Source organism: Vulpes vulpes, chromosome 13, assembly GCF_048418805.1.
Source record: "Vulpes vulpes isolate BD-2025 chromosome 13, VulVul3, whole genome shotgun sequence".
Lineage (NCBI taxonomy): Eukaryota > Metazoa > Chordata > Mammalia > Carnivora > Canidae > Vulpes > Vulpes vulpes.
The window spans coordinates 10,776,621-10,782,193 of NC_132792.1; positions in this window are offsets into that span (position 1 = coordinate 10,776,621).

The window sequence follows — 5,573 nt, forward strand, 5'->3', positions numbered from 1 at the left end:
AATGTCTTCACACTGTTAAAATAATGACACAAGAAGGCCATTAGAATGAAGTGCCTCTAACACCTAACCAACCTACAGAAGCAAACCAAAACCTAACCCTTTAAATGATTCCAGATCAAGAAATTGCAACCAATCACCAACAGCCAACTAGCCTTTCTCAAACAAAGCACCCATTTGAGCTATAGCCAACCAAATATTTCCTTTGCTTTGGACCTGTCTCTGGTGAGAAGCCTTTCCCGTGGTTCCTGTTGGCTCACTGCTCCTGGTCACTTCCAGTTTGATGCTGCCTGATTCACACAGAGGTTTGCTCAAATAAACTCTTAAAATGTGTAACATGCCTTCGTTTATCTTTTAACAGTAGCATGAGTACCTGCTACCATATTTCATTCCTCTGCCTTCCTGCAGACCACAATCTCCGTCTACTTTGCTGGCAGCCTCTCACAGTCTCCATTTTTCCAAACTGAGCAGTCCATCCGCTGGCTGGGACTTTTCTTCGTAAGTTGGTTAGAAAGAACTTAGTTAAAACTTTTCAAAACAGAAGACAAATTGTTGCCCAGATGTTATTTTAAACACCCTCTCGCCATCCTGTGTTTTCACACCATCAGGTAAAGACCCTTTCTATTCCCTCCAGGTGTGTTTTAAACATACATTCACAAAGAGATTTTATTTCATTTTCGTGAGTACCTTTTGTGGTTGGCAGATGGGGCATAATTACCTCATTTTATACATAAGGAGACTGAGGTTCAGAAGGTTGTAGCTTATGGCTTAACCACACCGCAAATCAGCATCGGATCATGAAGGAGAAAGAGATCTCAGGATTCCACTCATTTGGTTGGATTCCTGAGCCAACGTATTTTAATAATTGTTGCACTGTTTGTTTTTCGTATACTTACCATGTCTCTGGTGCCATGCTAACCTGTGCACATAATCCTTGTCAATACTGTGGCACAGAACTATGTAAGTAATTTGCAAAAGTTCTTGAAGTTAATAGCAGAACTGGTACTCTGATTAGGTCTTCTAAAGCCTAGGTAAGTCTCTTTCTAATTTGGCCTATAAAATCTACAGTCTCCTCCTTACACTTAGAGACCATGGAAAGTTTTAGATTCCACAAATCGTCCCCCACTTTTGGGGTTTTATTTTCTCTGCTGCACAATGAAATCTGGACTCGATCTTTATATAATGTCTTATATTTAAGTAGGAGATACTTCATTTCAAAATATTATTGAGTCCAGCAGTAGACTCACATATATATGATCAAATAATTTTTTTTACAAAAGTGTAAAAGTAAATCAATGAAGAAAGAATGCTCTTTTAAGCTGAAACTTTTCACATATCCATGTGAGGAAAGAAACTTCTATTCATTACTTATACCCTATATAAAAATTAGTTTGAAGTGAATTAGAGACCTAAATGTAAAATTTCCAGAAGAAAACTGAGAAGAAAATCTTTGTGAACTAAGATGAGACAAATAATTCACTATGATGTAGTGAAAAGCACAGTCCGTAAAAGAAAAATAAAAGATAAATTGAACTTTATCAAAATTAAGAACTTCTGTTCTCCTAAGGAAACTACAAGAGGATGGAACAGGAATCTATGGACTGGCTTTTTTGTATATCTCATAACTAACAAAAGACTTGAATATATCAGGAAGCCTTTGAACCCACAGTAACAAGACAAATTACCCAACCAAAGATAGGCAAAATTTGAATACATACTTTATTTCAGAAGATATACAGATGGCAAATAAGTACATCAAAAATGTTCAACCTCATTAGTCACTAGAGAAATGCACAAGAAAACCACAATGACATACTCTCATGCACCTATTGGAATGACAAAACAAATCATCAAATGAAAAAAACCACAACATGGCAATCCCAAGGACAAGAGGACACAGAACAACAGAAATTCTCACAGATTGCTGATGTGAAAGCAAAATGGAACATCTACTTTTGGAACTGATTTAATTGCTTTTCATAAAATTACACATATCTCACATGACTTGGTAATCCTACTCCAAGGTGAATACGCAAGTGAAGTGAAAACTGATGTTTGCACACAGATCTGTATGCTGACGGCTTTATTTCTGATCTCTCAAAGCCAAAACAACCCAAGTGACCATCAGCTGATAAGCGGATGAAAAAATGGTGGGATGGCCGTGAAATGAAATACTATTCAACCATAGAAAATAAAGACTTACTGATACTGATGACAGCATGGTAAATCTCAAAATGCATTACTTTAAATGAAAAAGGCTATATTCAAGAGGCTACATACCATGTAATTTCATTTACATGGCATTTTTGCAAAGGCAAAACTGTAGCAACAGAAAAATAGATCAGTGATTGCCAAGAACTGGGAATTAATTACAAGCAGGCACGGGAGAAATTTTTTTGGTTGACGAAACTTTTCACTATCTTGATAATGGCGGTATTGGATACATCTGCTAACACTCATAAACTATTAAATAAATGGTGATTTTTTTTTTGGCATGTAAATTATAGCTTGGTTTTTTAAAATTGAAAAACATTATTGGGTGATGTGCTCACCAAATTAAGGCTTTTAAAGAAAAAAACAACAAAACAAGACAAAGGGAAACCAAAAAGGAACACAGAAAAAAGAATGGAGATGAAAAACCAGGAAAGAACCATGGATGTTCAAGAATGATCAGTATAAAGATCCCAGGGAGGAATAATGTCCTGCTCCTCACACTTGCAAGTTTGCTTTTTTTTTTTTTTTTTTGTATGTTTTTTTTTATTGGAATTCAATTTGCCAACATATAGTGTAACACCCAGCGCTCATCCCGTAAAGTGCCCCCCTCAGTGCCCGTCACCCAGTCACCCCATATCACTGCCCACCTCCCCTTCCACTACTCCTTGCTCGTTTCCCAGAGTTAGGAGTTTCTCATGTTCTATCACCGTCTCTGATATTTCCCACTCATTTCCTCTCCTTTTTCCTTTTAATCCCTTTCACTATTTTTTTATATTCCCCAAATGAATGAAACCATACAATGTTTGTTCTTCTCCAATTGACTTACTTCACTCAGTGTAATACCCTCCAGTTCCATCCACGTTGAAGCAAATGGTGGATATTCATCATTTCTAATGGCTGAGTAATATTCAATTGTATATAAGACCACAACTTCTTTATCCATTCATCTTTCGATGGACACTGAGGCTCCTTCCACAGTTCGGCTACTGTGGACATTGCTGCTATAAATACTGGGACACTTGCAAGTTTGACCCAGCCTTACAGGTCAGTCTAGAGTTTTCCTGGGTACTCTACTACACAGTACTTTCAAGAATATTTCCAGAATGGGGGATGAGGATGATAACGGCCCTTAGACTCTCTTCACTCATTGCCTGTACTGCACTTGAGTTTCAAGGGCAAGTTTTGTTAATAGAAAACAGTCCATGGCTCAAAACTAGTTTGCAAACTACTGATCTCATAAAATTCTCTCCTATTTTTAGAAATATTTAGAGATTTATCTCTGTTGCCCTAGCTAGGTAAGGGTAAGCTGGCTCTGGCACAAGAGTGGTAAGCTCCAATACCTACAGGACCAAATAACGGAAATGAGTGATGTGGGCAGGGAAAACATTGCAGCAAACAAGAGTGTCCAACCTTCCCAAGGGGCCTGACCCCCACTGTGCTGCTGTGTAGCTCCAGAGATGCCAAATCTTTTGAGTTCTTTTTCCCCAAAGGAAGCTTGGAATCTGGATTTTCTTGTGAAATCTATTGATTTAAAAAGTTGTTAGCCAGTTCCATTTCTGTTCACACCTTGTCTTGATAAAATAAAACCCATCTGTCATGTTAGTTAGTTCTGGCACTAAGGCCCTGGTTTGTAAGCACCAGTCTAAACCGAACTCCCAAGCCTTTGTTTTGTTTTGTTTTGTTTTGTTTTTGGTTTTGTTATGTTTTGTTTTGTTTTCACATCGGATGGTCATCTACCTCACTCAAAGCTCTGAAGCCACCGAAGTGAAATGTAGAGTTGCTCTCTATCCTCAGAACCATCTGGATGAATACCCTCAATATCAAACCAAATGGCAGGGCTTCGGGATGCAGGACATCCCCCCACTGCGTGCCCTTTCCCCAGACATGCCCACACAGTCCACTTCTCCTAGCCATCATCAGACAAGTCCCACATGTCTCACAAGGAGCCTGCTCGTAATTGAAATGGCAAAGTTCTTGCCTAGGGAGACTATAAATTATGTTTTCTCCTTGAATGGCAGTGCAGGATAGTGTAAAGGGCACACACTTGGGAGTGAGACAAGCACTCACTAGTTACATAAGCTCTGGCAATATACTTAAAAAACCTCAAGGTCCAGTTTCCTCAATTGTAAAACGAGGATGGTGGTACCTAAGGGACACAATTGTTACAAAGATTAAATCCTAATATTTCGAGCCCAGTGGCTGCCCGCTTAACTGTTTTTCTCGCCATTGATATGATGGCTTATATTTTATTACTATAATAATAAATATTATTATAAAGACTTGAGCCAGAGTCTGGGCTCTGACACGTACTAGTCAAGCAATCACGGGCAAGTCGTGTAATGTCTGAGTCCGTTACCGCCTCTAAAAAATGAGAAATAAAATACCTAGTGCACAGAGCTCTTGCTCATTCTTGTCAGTAATATTGTATCAAGAGGGATTAGCACAGTCTGCGGCCTACAGTAGCTCTCAATAAATAATTTTTATGAATATGTCACTGTTATAGATACGTCTTTGTCAATCTCACTCAACAATGTCAATTATGTGCTTATGGCTTCTTGTCTGCAAGGGATCAAGCTGTGCAATCCTTTGGCAGGAAGTTAGGATGATGTCCAAGCACTCATTTCCCAAATAAGAGACGTGTTGGCGCCATGCCTGGACATCCAACCTGCACTGGATGTCAGTGGAAGATCACTCTGGAGCATCTGTCTCTTTAATTTTGAAATGGAGCCAGTATGTTTTACTCTATTAAGATTCTGGGACTGGTAGGAAACCCTCTGGAGACTCCTTAATCTCTTAAAGATACTAAACCAAACCCTTGCATAGATGTTCAACTAAAACCTGAGGTTGGGAGAGAGTCCATTTAAACTTTTAAAGCTCTCTGTGTGGGGCTGGACAGAGCTCTTAAACATTTTATGGACCTCTAGGCAGCTACTTAAAGCAATGATGGCTCCCTGAGAGCCAGACACAGTAGTGAGTTCTGAAAACACAGATTAATAGATTCTCTCCATTCATTTAGTACTTTATCTGCCATAGCTTCATGTCATCTCCTGCAATGTTGCCTTGCCTTTTGACTAGTCTTTTCTTGAGACCTCACCTGGTCTCCCCAATTGGAGTGTAGGGCCAGGACCTAGACCTGGACCAAGACCGTGGCTCCAGGATTATGGTAATCATTAACACATACAAGAGGATAGAGTTTTATAATTGCCCTGTCTATTCTCTATTTTGATTTTTCCCTACCATCCTGTCAATTAAATATATCATTATTGTATTATCTTCTGCTTATAGTTGAGGAAACTCAACTTAAGTTGAGCTCAACTCATAAGTTGAGCTCAGGAAAATTAAGGGATTTTCCGGAAAACAAT